At 40.0% G+C, this 17,857-nt stretch overlaps 1 protein-coding gene across 3 annotated transcripts in view; it reads right to left on the reverse strand.

The window, feature by feature from the left end:
- Nucleotides 1-17,857, reverse strand: part of atxn1a (ataxin 1a) — a 74,267-nt gene that overhangs the window by 46,347 nt on the left and 10,063 nt on the right. For 2 of the 3 annotated variants that reach the window (XM_053861393.1, XM_053861391.1), the window contains exon 2: nucleotides 105-276. The gene's annotated coding sequence lies outside the window, so the exon portion shown is untranslated. Of the gene's footprint in view, nucleotides 1-104; nucleotides 277-9,159; nucleotides 9,309-17,857 lie in introns of all 3 variants that reach the window. The other variant, XM_053861392.1, reaches the window with a different exon arrangement.

The following is a 17,857-nucleotide window of genomic DNA, read 5'->3' on the forward strand; positions in this document are numbered from 1 at the left end:
CGCATTATGGGACGGATAGTAGCAGTTTTGGTGGGTCAGGAACAAAGGACATTTTGACTGTCAACTTATTCTATAAGTTGACAGACAAAGAGGCTTCGTCCTACCTGAGATGAGGAGGCACAGCTGCGAGGGTGGAGTAGGTGGAGCCCACTGTTCAATCGAGGGATGGCAAATGGACGGAGTTGCAGATGGAGGTGTGACGTCTGGATCACCAATGAGACGAAAACTCCAAGGTGTCTGCACCGTCTGTCCGTCCCTGGGAGCTGTTACCGTTCCCTAAAGAGAAAAGAATCAGTGTGAGCTCCTCTACCAGGAAAGCTGTTAACAATGAAAAAGCAATTTTTTAAAATCACAAAATAAAAATAAATCAAAGTGCATGATGATGTATTACCAACTCCAATAAGTGCCCTGCCACACTAGAGTCTCAGAGTGATATTTCAGTAGTTCATTGCAGCCCACACACTCATCTCTTTCACCAAAACCATTCAAGCGGTTTCCATAGTGAACGACATTGGATTTCATCCAGAGCATCACCTCGCAAAAAAAAAAAAAACAGGTCAAGGGCTCATTTAAAAAGCTGACAAGGGGAGTGATGTTGAGGTATGTTCTGTCAATTTTAACTACAGAAATCAAAGATGAATCCAAGAAACTGGTCAACTGGTAAAAATAAAAGTGCAGAAGTGGATGCACACACAAATAATGATTAAATAACGAAAATAATATAACTACATATCCTAAAATTCCATTAAAATTTTCAACATCAGTCCCAAATATAAATATTACTAGTAAAACAGTAAACAAACAATTGGTTTAAGAAAGCACATATGTTGCTAATAGAAAATAACTATAGTTATTATAGTTATATAGTTATTGTATCTTTCTTTGGTCTCAAGTTGCGTAGCACTAGAAATAACTTAAACAATATTAATGCAACTTTCTTCTTCCAGTAAAGATAAGTAATTAAATGACCTTACGAGGGAATTGTTTGTCTGACAGCTGACGAAACTAGCCGTTTCCTCAGTTGAGTTGCCACAGAGGTGACTCATAATGACCAGTAGTTTGCGTACGTGCATGTTTGTGTATTACACTCTCATTAATCCTTGCTCCCTGCTGAGCCCACGGTAACAAAAACATCCACAGAACTAAACAATGAGCAGCAAGACGCAAATCAATTGGGCTCCGTGTCATCAACTCAAACCATTTTTCTTCTTCAAAATAGATGGTCAGATTGCTGCCAAAAATGAGCACATTTATATTAACACACTTTAAATAACCGGCTTATTCAACGGTATTAATACTGATTAATATTATTTGACAGGAAAACATTTGTGCAAATATTTGCTTTATTAAATTTTTTATAGTGTTGACAGAATGAATTCCCATATTAGGCATCTGTCCATGATCTTGACTGTGAGAGAGTGATGTTCTCAGATAACCTCATCTTCTAGCAAGCTCTCCTCTCAACAATCACCAAATAATAACAAAATGAAATGGCCACAAAGACGTATTTTCTTTGTGCACATTTTCACTAAATCTGCTAAATATTGTTGAAATATTCGGAAGGAAAACCATCCAAACCATCTGGCCCTTCTAACTTTGTCTGCAACTTTGTCTCACACAGGATACTTTGCTTGTCGCAGATGAAATGTATATACATGTCTTTTCACACATGCATTCGCAGCTACACCCAATTTACATTTCTCACCAACATATGCTGCTGAAGTGTGAGAACATAGAGAAAACACCAACGTGAGTGTGCTACGTGGCCACACTCATCCCTGCACCTTAATCTGCAACTTATCCACAATGATCAGGTTGATGCATATTTAATGCCTCATTTTCAAACAAGTGTCTATGAGAAAGACACTTAAGCCCAGAAAATGTCAGTTTCCTAGCACACATGGGTGAAAGCAGGATGGTAGTTCAGCGGCACTGAGGTGGATAAATGGCTTTATAATGTCCATTTCCGACTGGTAGGAGAGCTCATGAAGTCCCGAGAGGCAATATTAAAATCCCCATTTAAACTCCATTTAAAGGCACCTTTTGATTTAATTTCTTGGAGCGCAAATTTTACCCATGATAATAGTTTTGGCCACCATATTTTGGCATTATCACAAAGCCATCGTTCCAACAATCCTGGACATTACGTACAACCATGTTGTACGATGATCCTAAAATTTGGGTTACACTTCTAATCAGACCAAGGGAGCCAAAAGACAGAGCCAGGCCAAACAGGCCTGGCCATGAATCGAAGTTGCCAATGTCAGCAGTCTATTATCCCAAGCAATGCATCATAATGGAGCCTTACTGCTGAACAAGCCAAGACCAGCTGTATCACTGAATGAACCAGACATTCATGTTTGGGGCAACACTGGCAAGACCTTTTCTGACCAATAATTATTCACTATTGTCATTTTTTTGTCATTTATTCGCCGTTATGATGTGAAAAACCCAACAAAAACATTGAGAGTTCCGATTATCGGTAGCCAAATAATGGGAATAGGCCCATTTATGCTCAACATATATGGATCTGGATACAGTCTTCTGTCCGTGTTCTGCCTACATTTTGTCTGTGTTTTTGCACGTTTCCACAAAGCTTACAGATACAGACCAAACGGAGCAGTACCACTGGAAAGCATGGGGGCAGTCTATACAGTCGCCATGTTTGCTTTTGAGTTTGTCGCTGTTATACAGTAAACTTTTTGCGTCTGGGCAGCTCCCCCTGGTGGATATATTGGCTGACACGTGCTGACATTGACATCATTTGAAACAGACGGATACAATTTAATACGTAAAGGGAGCATAAATGTGCCATGGGGAGTTCATGGTCAATACAACACTTGAGCTACAAGCTTAAGCATAACCAATCCTCTTTGTTTTTTTCATTGTAGGACATAATTTCTCTTATGACTCATGAAGCAATCGCCATGGCAACAGCTCGAAACAGAAAACTCACAAACGCAAAGTCAGTAATGGATGCTAATGTCAACGGTACTGAAGAGCAGCGTCAGATTTAAAGTAGAAATGATGAGGTGAATGAAACAATGGCACAATGAGCGACTCAATGAGGTGATTACTGTTGAGAGGATCAGCGCTGAGATATATATCTATATTTCTGACGGTAAAACGTATACAGGCATGAGTGAGTCATCTGATGTTGAACATCAGAGCACAAGCTAACACCCCAGGGAATTACTCAGCATTCCTTGGTTCCCCGAGACTTAGAAAAACTCCACACTCGCTAGTTTCACAGAGCTTGACTTTGATCATCACCTCACAGATCCCAAAAGCAGGATACGGAGAATGCGCTTCAGGGAATGCCCAAAGGGAACTCACACCACCAAAATACACGTAAGTGTGAAGAAGCAACTCTTCAAAGGTGCTTAAACACACATACGCTATATATTTATGTATGCATAAACAATTTCATCATGCAGACGTACAGGTTTTGCATGCCTGCAAAGTAAACTTGAGTGTCTTTGATCATCCTCTACTCGCTCCTCTGCTTTCTCGCATAAATAATATTCTTGATTTACACCCACACAAACACAACCTGGAAATGTCAAGGTACCGTCAGGTGAATCCAGTTGCTGCCATATTCGGTATTTCTTCCATTATATTCTGTGCCATATTACAGGCAACTAGCATTATTAGCCACACTGTGTTTATTTAGTGCAGAGTTCTACTGTACGTGCACAAAGGCCTACATCACGTGACCAGTGTTTTCTCGACGGTCGCAATGTAAGCAGGAGATTTGTTCTTACGTCACGCTTGCATGTGTTGCTATGAACAAGACCTCAGGTAGAATTTGTTTACGCACTGATCTCTATTTCAGCTGTCTGCCATTTTGAGTCTGCAGAGAAGTTTGGGGCCTGATCTCTTCTCCGTGCTGACTTTTTTAGTTCAACCGTCAAAAGGATTCAACGTGATGTGTTGTTTTTTTAATTCCGGCAGACACAACAGGACATGGAATCTACTTGACAACACCTAATGAATCAGTTACACCTGTGAGATTCATAAGTCGACGGTGGCGATGAACAGCAGCAAGTCGCTGATTGGCTGTCAGGGTCGTAAAAAAAAACGAAACACAAATATTTAAATAAAAAATTAGACGGTTTGCAGTGTTGTGTAATTATTTCAACAAGTACTGGGAATCAGACTTGATCTGCAGACGAGACTCTCTTTCGATGAATATATTCCAATAACTTTCATAAGTTCCTGCAAATCAAGCGTGAATCTCTGGTCGATGTCAGAGTTCTTCATGACTCTGTTTTAATCAACACTGTTATTCTTCCTCAAAGCAACACACGCAGAGTAAACACCTCACATCCAACTACCATGACTGTGACCACACTTGATAGCAAATACAAATCTAGCACTTCAACAAGCCTCTCTCATACTGCTGCTAGCATTAGCAGCTAGCACGCTCACATTGCTCCTGCATCGATCCACACACACACAGTTCAAGAAGCATAGTGACACTGATATCTAACCAGCTCCTCTTTCCTGCCTGTGATCGCCATGATAAGACTGCACTCCAAACTATAATAAGTCTGGAGCCATTGATGGCTTTATCACAACTACAGGTCCGAGTCAGAGTTCACTGCTGATGACAGAGGAAACTACTCGACAGTCAAGTGAATTGAAAGTAGAAATTTAAAGGGAAGAGACCGCCGTTTTATGACACATTAGTGAATGTTTTCCAGAAATCTTTTACAAACAGCCAACAACAAAAGATGCAGTATCGATCAAATATGGTCGAGGTTCTCAGAATCCAGCAGTCCTCCTAACTGAATCACTGTTTCATGAACAGGGAAAAGATACACAGCAATAAAATAAAGAAATTATATGAGTGAAGGTTTCTTTTTTTTTTTTATTAATAGCTATTTTTTCTGGTTTCCAGCTAGTAATGCTCTCTGAAACGCTCTGAAATGCTGAACTACCTCTTCAAAATAAACAAAAATACAGTTAATATCAAATGAAACAATATACAATATTGCAATATATATATACAAACAACATATCTTGAGCATATGTAACAACATGGCACAATTGCATTTCTTCCTAGAAAAAGTTATATTTAACATTTTTACTTCTGTGCTTTTGACCCACTGGCATCCCAAAACAGTCAGAGTATGTAATGTGGCCTCGTAAGAAATGGAATTGCCCAGCCCTGCTTTTGGTGTTCACATCAATTCACATCAACCATCAATATCCAAGACTCATGCTTGGTTTATAATCTGCTGATATCAGAAATTTACTGCTGATTATTGTGTATAAATATCAATCAGGATTTTGAACCTCTCCAAAACTGTAGTTTAGATTATCTCAACATGATTCAATTATATATTTGAGAACATAGGGTCCAGAACACCTCTTCAGTCTACAAAAGTGTCCGTACAGTACTTGTGTCCTGCTCACTTGAGTTGCTGCGGGTAAATGTGGGCTCACAGCACGACCTAAGGATGTCACCAGCACACGTCACGAAGCTTGACTTTTTTTGGCAGGTTCCTGCTGATAGCACAGGTGCTTCCATCCACACACACTTGGACACACAAACACACAGGTGCTCATGCTGCATTACCAGCTGCCTCACAATACACAGTGACAGTCTCTTGACTGTGACAGAGGACAGACAGACAGTAAAAGAGGATCAAGCAGGCGCCAACACTGACAGGTATGTATGCTGTGTGTGTGTGTGTGTGTGTGTGTTCATGTGAAGGTGTTTGTGTGCGTTTCAGGTCATGGCTAATTTCAAACCACCACACACTCCTTCACCTAAATTAAGTTTGCTCAACATTGGTGAAGACATTAAAAACAAATAAACTCCAAAAAGTCTTCTGCAAAGAAATGTATTGTATGCATGTATTAATAAAGCCGCCAAGTGAAACCTCTCAAGAGAAACTTCCAGAGATAGTGGCATGAAACTGCTTTCCAACAACCCATCCGTGTGTGATCTGGCTCAATAACAGAGTCTGGTTTATCTTCAGAGGCACCACTTCCCTTAAGGGAAAGGCTGTGGTCCAGGATGCCGACTCATCATTGCAGACACACACTGCTTTATCTAAAATGTAGCTGCTACTTATTGCAACAAAACAATTTGTTTGTCATGACTTTGACTGCATATGTTTCGCCAATTTAGATTTCATTCAATTGAGATCATTCGATTGAGGAAATCCAAATCGTAATCGGCCACATCACTGTTGAGTTAAAGAGAGACACAACGAAAGTCTGAGTCCTCAGTTGAACTGATGGTTATACAGTTTGAACTGAGCCGTCATTACGAGGTTAACAGCGATTACTTTCTTATTGTATCCTGAACAAAAGCACAGTGAGGTGCCAGCACACTCGCCACGTTAGACACAATCTGTGAATTTCACTTTAAAGGCAGGTCAAAATTGGATTACACTCCATAGCCTATGATACAGGTCGACACAAACAGCGGACAGCCACCCATGTCCAGTTAGTTGGAAGCCCGTATTTATAACACTATGATATTAGTGTCACAGCAGCAGCGTAGCCATATCTCGTCATGTTGGCGTGTCTGGACCGACAATATGCCAAAACTCGATTAGGTGTACCACAACTAGTTGTCATAGTCGGCCAAAATCCGTCACCAACAACGACAAAGAGATGGAGATGTGTGAAAAATGGCTTCAACTATCAGCTGAATGGGTCGCCATTGATAGGAGACGATCTCCAAGTACACATGTGAGTAACAATCTCTGTGGACAAGATGCATACCATTTGTACCGCATATCATTAGCCAATCCTCTAAAAACATGCTGCGGCTGCCCGGTTGGCTCCATTTTAGATCACACCTGCCTTAGACAAACTGGTCTCACCTTGTTCCTTGAATTATTGCATTAGTGGATTACTTGTGTTTGAGTTTTCCCTGGAGCATGTGCCAACTTTATGTCTTTATTTATCCCTGTGACCGAGTAGTGACCTGTGCATATTTGTCCTTAGTTTCTCTGTTTGGAATCCTTCCACAGTTCCTGAGTTTCTGTTTCTGTTTGAATGGCTGTTGGACTATTGGACATTGAGCATTTGTATTGGAGGTGCGCAACATATCTATATTGTGTACAATTCTATCGTCCACTTTTATTACATTGTTGTCATGAAATAAAGAGTCATAGCTAATTTCTATCCCAGAAGCAAATGGACGGTGAGTGTATAATCACAGGCAAGAAACATGGAGGCAGCCAGATTAGCAGATGGGGACACAGTACTATACTGTCCCCCCTTAAATTGTATGATCAAATTAGTATTGTGTTGGACTGTTGGACTAAACAGTGCTTGATGCATCACCACCTCTGCTGATGCAGCAATTTATTCCTAATGCAATCCACATAGTAATGCAGGCTGTATTAAGGTTCAGTCATGAATATAGAGTCATAATAGAAGATGATCCATATAGAAGCAGTTTGGTTGGCAATTCTTGAACAGCCTTTGTCGCCCCAGACACAGAGGACAGCTTATCAAGAGTTAACAGAGCCATTACATCAGTGTACCACGCTACACTAACTGCTCTGCAGAACAAGTGGATCAACTTGGATTAGTGGCAAAGGATCAATGTTTGGACATGCAGTTCAATAACGTTTGTGCTCCAGCTAAGGTGACTGCTAATACTTTATGTTCAAGCTATAAAAGGAAACAACACTTCAATGATGTTGAGACATTCAACATATGTGCATCGTCCAGTATCAAATGGCCATTAAAAAGAAATGCAGCATTTGAAATCAAAATAGTATAATAGCTGTGCATGCCGTGGTCATGTCACGCCAGCTGCACAGCACATCATCATAACATGTCCCCTCTCGCCTCTACAAAAGACTGACAAGCGGTTATATAAACAAGGTCAAAGGGTCAGGGCAGCTTTCACAGAGACACCACGCCCGCCAGGCTGTCAGCATTCCATAGTGAACTACACTGTCAATACTTGACAGGCCCGAGATGTTAATAACTGCAGAGGTCATGCTCAACCGTCTCCACAATGACCTCTATTTACACACCAAGGGCCACTGAACGAAAAACTGCTAAACCACAGCAGCTAAACAAGAAATGTTAGGTCCACTTACTTGTCGAAATAAACAGTTATTGATACAAGCTTGGACATTTTTCAAAACACAAGTCTGGTGAGAAGTTTAGTCATAATTGGAGGTGCTTTTGCTGCCAAGATTTTACAGTGAAAAAGCTGCAAACGGTGATGATAATTCCTTAAGAAGACATTGTGCAAAATATAAAAGCTGTTTGCACAGGTTTTCATGAGATGAAAAATTACAGCTGTCAGCCCTGACACTTGCTCCTTTTTTTACGGACAACATAAGCTAAAAAACATGCTAATCTTTCTCACCGCTGAACATTATAAGACGAAGAAATAAACCACAAAGTTCTGGCAGGTTGCCGACTCATTTCATAAACTGACTTCATTTCTCTTGTTAAAGTTCCTGATGAGGCAAGTGTTTTAACATGGTTGTTGTTGTCATGGTTGCTAAGCAACCCATAGGTGTGGCATTGGACTGGAGTCATGTGATGATGGGACATATTGCTGAGACGCCAGAAGTAATGGCAAGTCTTTATCATGAGGTCTCATCCAGTGAGGGGAGGTTTATCAAGATCAAACTGCTTCATCGCTCCACAATACAGAACACAAGGAAGCACGAGGGCGGGGGACAAGGCAACAGTGCAATACCTTGTGATAGCAGTGTGAGAACTGGGCACATAGAAAATAGCAGAGAATTAAAACATCTGTTCTTGGAGGCTTAAGGGAACCCAGGAGTTGGTGGTTCTGTTGTGTTGTTTCAAGAATTCTGCTGTAGTGATGGAGATGTTGTCGGGTTGGTGTCAGTGATGTGGTGCTTTTATTGGTGAAACACAAGGTAGCCAAAGATAGTGCTTTGCCAGATGCTAAAGTTCGTCACAGTTTCTGTTTTTTAGCTGTTATTTCAATGGTCTACTGATCTTGTTTTGTTGTGGGTGGGGATTTTTTGTCAATGCAGGTGCTATTGATGCATGAATGATGTTGAAGTAAAGATATAGAAGAGAGGAACACCACCATCTTGTTGTTCGGAGATGAATAAGAGCAGAATATTGGAGATGAAACATGACAAGATATAATTTTATCACACAAATATAAGAATACAATTCATACAGCACCTCAGCAAAAAAAGGACATCCACGGACACAAACTGTGGTGGACTACGAAAGCTCGGTTGCTTTTGGCAGTTTGTTCATCAGGGTGTTAGTCACATGGTCAGGCACCATGAGGCAATGCACTGCATCAAGGTCATGCTGAGATTAGATCGCTGGAAGGACAACAAAAAAAAAAAAAAAAAGTGAACTCTCACTCCATATTGCACTTTGCCTTAACACCAGATGAGAGCCAGGGTGGGAGACCACTTTGGTCTCCCATACCCTCAGGTATCCTGCTCAGTGGAATTAATAAGTACTTTTAAAGCACTTCTACAAACATGAAAACATGCATTAAATAATTTGTTTAACGCTGCTCCACAACATACTTTTCGAGGTGGGGTGATAGAAAGGTGGATTTTCAGAAATATAAACCATGTTTTTTTTTTTTCAGCGCAAGGAAACAGTTAAACAGTAAAGCAAGAGGGAAGCAGTGGTTTTCAAACTATACAGAGACTTTGCAGGCCAGAAAGCAAATCTCATAAAAAGCCAGCCAGACTTCATAAACACTATATCGGGTGAGTGTCAAGATGAACATGCTTGTTTTCTTTGGAGAGAGCCCTGTATGTATTGAAGATGAGTTAAGCGATCTTTCATTCAGAGACTCTGAGTAGAGCAGCATGTATATAGAGGGTTGACCTCGCATCTCCCCCAAACAACATTTTCAATTGCTGTATTTTTCATACAGTACATACAAAATATGTCAAACTTGATGGCAGCAATGTTGGTTTATTGACTGGGTCATTATGGTGGTTCATTTAAAACTGAAGGTTAATACAGTGCACTTCAAAAGAAGCTGTCCATAAAATATTTGTAACCCCAAATTATTGGGTGGGGATACAACATATATAACGGTAATAAATATTGATCTACGTAGAGAATATATAGAAGGTATGTTGGAGTATTTTTCCCATTTTTACAGCACATTGTTAATCTCATGGCAAAAGATATTGACATTGGGAAATTGACTTTTGCGTTCTATGCTGACTCCAAAGGCAGTCTTCAGCGTTGCACGTTGACACATTAAACATTAAATTGGTGCCTGCCTATCCCAGCAAATGCCATGGTAAGCGCGTCGTGAAAAAGAGGTTGGGGTTAGGCATAGTCAAGGAGTGGCGCTCCTTTCACTCTCCATGTAGTGATACGTAATTTGGTACATATAGCCCCTCAAATGTAATTTGTTATTTAGTGATGAGAGCTTCAGCGTCATGAGGCAAAAAAGTCAGCTTCCCAGAGTCAATGTATTACGCCACGGGAGTAAGAATGGGTAGTTTTTAAGGGCGGCAATTGCATGAAACCATATCCGTTTGTTTGGGTAAACAAACAGTGAGCCAAGCTGAAGCGCGTCTCCTGAAGGCTTCACGGATAATTTGCTGGCAAACATATTTTCAAACTGAATCAAACAAGAAGTTGAGTAAAATGCATCCCAAGAACTCCTCATTGAATCCCTAGCCTTCTGATAACTGCTGCTCAGTATCGTTCCTCTGAGGTTGCAGATTTTGGATTAACTCTATCATTGTGATTCAACAGCAACAATATTATTTGGATATAGATTTGGTATTAGACTGCTTTGGTTCTTACTTAACAGCCATTTTGCTGCTCAATTATACCACCAAGTCTGAACAATATTTCTACTTATTTATTTATTTCAGAAACAATACTAGTCCAAACAGTGGAGTGCGCACAGTGGCGAGGATAAAGGAATGCAGAACATCACAGGGAATGCGATAGAAAGAGGTTTAGCATTGACACCACTTACTGTGCAAATGTGTATGTTTATATGGGTGTGAACTTCTGAATATTAATTTCAGCTTAAACAAACAAATTGAGATCCATTTAATCATTGCCATAAAGCATCTCAGCTGAATCATTCTGAGACAGAGATACAGAAATAATCTTCCAAGAGGATTAGGAAGTGCACACACAGTCATTCACAAACACACACACACACACTCACACAGGGTGCTGTCAGGTCAGGGAGTAGGAGCAATCTCATCTGACACATACAGTACCAAAAAAAAAACCCACAGATCATACTGACACAGTGAGGCAGGCACACTTTCACACACTCAAGCGCCCCAAGTGTCTATACATGATTAAAAGACTAAAAGTGGGGCAGGCACACATTTGGAGCTGTGTGAAATTACTGCAGTCCCCTTCCCTTGATTCTCAAAGAAAAAAAAAATCTGTGCTAAATAGAGTTAGCCAGTAAAAATACAGTCACCAGAAATCCAGCAGCTCACAAACACACAACACAGCTCCATACGATTTAAATCCATTTAACACATTTGCTTACCATTAAGACAAGCTGCTACGATAGCCAAATTTTAATGACTTGCCAAAAGCATGACACCCACATAACCGCATGAGCATTTGCTTGAAAATTACAATTTGGGAGCCGAAAAGCGATTGTAAGGAAAGTCTTACCAGTTTAGAAAACAACACAGCAGCAGCAGACTTCACTATTAATAGCTCAGACTTTTTTTTTTTTGTTCTTATCTAGGGATCGTTTGAACGTTTGGAGTGTGACCCGCTCCGTTCTGTGAAAAGTCCACATTTGCAAACGTTGAAAGTGCCAAAAATAACTCCTGCAGATTTCCAATGACGGTTTGCCTTCCCAGCACGTTGAATAGCAAACACAATTTCTGGATGAGTCGAATTGATCGTTTTAGTTATCTAGCAGCAATGTGGCAAGAGTTAACCCCTAGATACCAACAGAACACGTTGCTCAAGAGTACAGCAGCATTTCAGGTGCAATTGTATTGAATGATTTGGGGCTTTTTATTATTATTAAGTAGCCACTTGAAGGAACATTTTTCAGACAACATTTATCAAACTAACAGAATATTTTTTACTAAATTAGCACAGTAGTTTCAAGGCAAATCATCAGAAAAACTACGTTGAAAGCCCTGACCGACACTCGAATAGTATGATATGATTTAAATTTGCACATAAAATTGTAAAATTTCACAGTACCTGCTTCCATTTATTGAGAAATAACTATGATTCTATTTCATAATGATTATGATTTCAGTGGCGTGCCACTTGAGTACAGAGATTTGCTCATATTGCCGAAACAGGTCGGCACAGCAAGTCATCCTCCTCCACATAACTTCTCCCAGATCACCTCTAACCAGCTCATTTGACCGGCTCATTCATCAACCATGACACCTCCCTCCTTCTCCTCCTCCTCCTCCTTTTACATGGTATTTAATGTTCTGCATGCAACATGTTCCCTATCTCTGCTCAACACATTTCCAAACTTTGTTCCAGGTCTGACACCCCTGACTAGACCATCTGAACATCTTCAACTTGCCCACCTCTAACAGTGATTTTGTGTGTAAATGTCCCAAGCCAACACAGAAATAATGCCGCACTCAGCCTCCATCATAAATGTTATATTTGTGCCTCACCATCACAGTAAAAAGCGTAACTTTAAAATCACTATTTAATAGGACAGTAAATGAAAGTACTAAATATTTTTACGTGACTCCCATGAAGAAGCGGAGTTCGCCAACTTAGAGTCAGTCAATACAAGCTAACTTCTCAATAACATTAGCCCTCATTCTCCTCATTCCACTGACTTTAACTCCTCTTCTCTCCAGCTCACTCCTCCACCTCTCCAGTATGTTTCTTACAAAAGTGCGGCAGCATTAAGTAGTACCCTGAGTGTACTGTATGAATGCAGACTCAATAAAGTCAATAAAGCCTTTCACTGACTTTATTAAGGACCTTGATAAAATAATTGCAAAAGACTCTTGGTATATTTTAGCTCCAGTTACTGTAGCTGCAGTGTTGTTAGCGTTATATACCCGCTCTCATTCCCCAAGACAATTATCAAGGTAAAGTATTTGTATAGCTGCATTCACACTGGAGGGCAAATGGAGGCAAAGAAATATTTTAGATGTTTTAGAATTTAGTTGCATAAAATCACGAAACAAGAAAGATCAGGTGAAAATGAGAGGTCTTCAAAAAGTTGTGATCCAAACATTAAGCAAAAACAGAACACACATCTGCAGGTTCTTAACACCAAGTCAAATAGTTTGTATAGTTAGCACAACTTTGCAATAACTTTTTCCACCGGAGAGACACTGGCAAAAGCATCTGGTCGCAATATCAGGTAGTGGACGGAGCAGTGCACAAGCAGCCAAGGGGTCCCCTACACCGGGATTTTGATCCCTTCTACCCCCTTCTACAACCAAGGCTGAGACTTCTCGTATTCCTTTTGTGAATAAATAGTCAAAAGAGACTCATAATGACTAAGCTATAAGGACATCAGACTCCTTGCCTTATGGAGGACAGTTAGGACCTTGTCTTTGAGAAAAGAAATCCTGTTTTTTACAATGATTTTTGGAGTACTAGAGCAATGGATTTTCTTTTAATAAAATATTCCCAGTTATAGACCGTTGCTTCTAAGACATTCCCACTGCTGCCCCTGCGACAGTGAGCACCCAGTCACTTGTGAAACGCATCATTAACTCACCACAAATTTGAGACATGTTTGTACTTGACCAAAGTTGACACGGTTATTGAGAACAGACATCGGGAGTCATGCTCACTAAATGATCACATATTTGAACCCCCATCAAGAAAGTGCTGAAAGACCAAACCAGGATTTTTCCTGACCGTCCGCAAAAAGCATCTGTCCTTCTAGCCACTATATAATAACCTTGTGCGTGAGATAGGCCCATCCACAAGCCAGATAAGCAGTGACACATCAACGCCAGTAATGGTCAAGTATCACATTTCCAAAATAGCCTGTAATGCAAACAACTTCAGATAAACAGATCCCCAGTTGAACGGGTCTGGGACTGAGCAAGCAGATATTTGAAACCAGCACTGGGTCACCACCTTTCCACTTGTGTTTGGGTTTACACATAACCTCATAAATCAGCACAGGACTCGAGCTTACTACATTTACGAGGCATTATGAAACTGTGCCCCTCTTAAATGAGATTAAAAGTAAACAACAACAACACAAAGCCTACAAATCTCTGCAAAGCTGGGCCAGAGGGGCCTGAGTGCGTACCCTATTGGCGGACGGCAGTCATGTGTTACAAACAGACTTAGGATGGAGAAAACCCTTTGCCAGAAGTTCAAATAAAAAGCTGTAAATCCAGCAGCTTCTTAGCAACCTTGTGCAAGCTTTCTGGGAATTATATCATCAGCCATTAGTGGGCGAGGAGATCTGGGCGAGTTCTTTCTCCCAGATTTGGGAGGAGAAAAAGTGCCAGTGAAATGTGAATCTTTGAACTTATGGAGGAGTCCAGGTTTGAGTGAGATTAATGATTGTGGTTTTCCAGTGGGCCCATTTCTGCAAACCTTTAAATGCCCAGTTCCAGGAGAATGCTTTACGCAATGCGGTGTGCACTTGGGTCATGTTGATGAAGTCTAGACTTTAGGGTCAGAAGATAGGACACAACCATTGATAAACACAACCTGTGAAGCTTTATCAATGGAAACGCAGCAGGCTTTTGCAAGTGAATCAAATAAAACCCTGATTTATAAACGGACAGGCAAGTTGAGATAAAGTACAGTTTTAAGTGGAATGCAACGGTTGCGTTGTGGACCCATGTGAACTACATCCATCTGTCCTCCCAATCACTCCCCACGTGTCCCTTGATAGACGAAATTAGGTCCACACCTGCGTTATATTCTATTATTTATCTCTCACACACAGCAGTGCTGAAGTGAGTTGTGCCGCGATAACTCAAATTCAGGCTTCAATCTTGAAACATTAAACGCGCTATCCACTGTTACCACACGCTCCACATCCTTCATGCACAATTGTTCTCTTACCTCAAGTGTTGGTCTTCAGTTTCAGTCGACATTTCGGTACCATCAGAGTGGTGCTCACACAATGCTTTTACTTTGCGTCAGAAAAGGCCACACTACAGGTAGCGTGCAGTTAAATTGCCAGCCAAGCCAACAGCATGTCTTACCTCATGAACCCACCCCACCTTTTATTGATCCTAAAACGTTTTGAGGAATTTCAAGGTTACAGGAATCACTGACCTCTGAATATGCAGGAGAAAATAAGAAAATGGTGACGACGGCAGCGGAAAAACAAATATGGCAGAGTAGAGATGAATTACACACTGTGTCAAACACAAATTGTCAGGGCATGGAGGACAAACAGTACTTAATGATACCTCATGACATGTTCACGTTTACTTTTACTCCAGCTCTTTAATACTTGTTCAACACATTAAAAAGAATGAACTCATGTGATCGGATCAAGTGTTCACACTGATGGAACAGTCAAAACCCAAGCTATTAAAAAAGTGTGTTTCCGCGGTCATGAATGTAACAGATGTGTCTATTAATGCTGCAAAATAGTGAATCATTTACAATGTTTGAGAAATGTCATTTTAGGTGTTTCTATTTTGCATGTTCTAGAGAGGGAAAAGTAAATCATTTTTTCTAATATGCAAAAAGTTATTGATCAAACAATGTTGTCGGTATTAATTGTCTTTTACTTTATGTAGGTACAGGACACATGCATGTGTAATTTTGCACACATGGCTGCAGTGAATGTATGAGAATGAGAAACACCACCAGCCCTCTTTTGCCTTCCTCATTTATTTGCAGACCTTTTGTTGTATACCAGTTTCTCCTTAGCTGTCGGCGGATTGCTTTATATTTACTTTGTCTACTGCTCACATTGTTTCACCACTTTTCAGACATCAGTTTTCTATCTTATTTTAACTGCGTATCCATTTGAATGCCCTCATAACTGCTCTATATGACTGAACACGTCTGTGTGTGGTGAGAGAATAAAGGGAAGCATCACAGGCGTCCACAACTTCAATCCATGACATAAACATGCATCTCCCCTGAGTCACTCGCCTACGATCTGACAAGCCAGCAACAATGTTCAACAAATGCCTTCACTTTCATGTACCCAAACTTGATTCTCACTTATCGCACGTCGCAGCTAGCTGCGAAACACTGGTATGTCCCCAGTTTTAATTAGCTCACGCAATCTTAGAAAATCCACCACAATCTAAGGGACAATCCCACATGCAAAAATCACTCACTGCACAAGCAAATTAGACCAACCATTTTGATCTCTCTTGATTTCATTTGAAATCAATAACCATATTTAATCTATGGTTAATACGACTAAATTCTGGATAAAATAAATATAATAAAACCATGTCTAAATATCATTAAATAAAATATAGATATTTGATTTAAACTCCAAAGAAGATATAAGTAAATTAAAGTATTGCCACAAAATGTTCTAAATAATTTTCAAAACTGCTTCAACAGGTGCTTTCATGATGTAAAACAAAAGAACTTTTACCGGCCCTCTAGGAGGCGCTCGCGGCCAACCATGGGCCCCGGCCCTATGGTTAAGAATCACTGAAGTAGAACACATATAAGAGGACGTTTTTAAATGACAAGTCAATACAACATTAAAATAGAAATAATACACAAACTGTTGGTCACAACCTGCATTTAAACTAAGCATTAGAGAGCCGAAAACCACAACTCACACACAGAGAACTGGTCATCATGTCAGCAATACGCTGGACCTCACCACACATTTGTCTGAGAGGAAATATTTTCAGTGTTACAGCCTCACTGCTTTTAATATTAGCCACGGTTCAGCAGCTGAGTCTTGTTCCAACCTGTACATGAGCACGCGCCCTCATCATGAAGGTTAGTTTCAAGTCCACCAACACCCGACAGATGTGAACATCCATCCTTTGTAAGAAACAGTCCATGTGGGGCCAAATGTATATAAGCAGTCAGATTACATTCATGAGGGCTCCGTTCTGCAGCTAGGTTTAGTTTCGTCATAACGTACAGAGATGATGAACAGTTAAATATTGCATTATGCAGGAAGAGAATGAGGTTTTGTGGCTTCAAATACTTTACTCAAAGAGAGAGACAGAGAGAATAGATCAATTGGAGCACAAAGACGCAAGATAATACTTGACAGCCTCACAATGCGCATCACAATATATCACTGGACATCATGATATGATATATACTGGATATCATGATATAAATACATATATTTGCATTGGGCTTTTGAAACATGATTCGTATCCCAATACAGATGTAGTGATAAAATAGATTGCGATATAATGCGATATATAGCAATATAATACTGTACTGTACTGTACTGCAATACTGTAAGTTCAACAACACACAGTGTTGTTATATTTGTTAACAAGCGGCATCATTGTATTGGGAGGAGTTCGGTTAATGCAGTACAATATTATGTGCATGAAAACAAGTTTATTGTGATGAACTAAAGTGGAATGAACAGCTTCCTTAATTGATAAAATAATTCCAGCGTACAGAAAGACAATGTTATTAGGTGTGAAGACATCACAAATGCAGCAGCATATACAAGTATTTATGTATTAAATATCCGACTATCATGACAATATCACACAATCAAGAAATGTAATATTTCAGCAAAAATATCTATACAAAATCGAGCAATCAAGTAAAATTTCTGAGCATAACAATATTTTCTTTCATCCCTACAGTTAACTAAAAAAAAAAAAAAAAATCACACAATATTACTTTGGAAAAAAAGTACTTCAAAAACATTTCCTCTTAAATGAAAATGAAAGCCAAATGCAGCGTTATACTCAAACACTTAGCTTGGAATCATAAACAGCAACAAGTTTGACACTTGATA

Source organism: Synchiropus splendidus, chromosome 4, assembly GCF_027744825.2.
Source record: "Synchiropus splendidus isolate RoL2022-P1 chromosome 4, RoL_Sspl_1.0, whole genome shotgun sequence".
In the NCBI taxonomy this organism is placed as follows: domain Eukaryota; kingdom Metazoa; phylum Chordata; class Actinopteri; order Syngnathiformes; family Callionymidae; genus Synchiropus; species Synchiropus splendidus.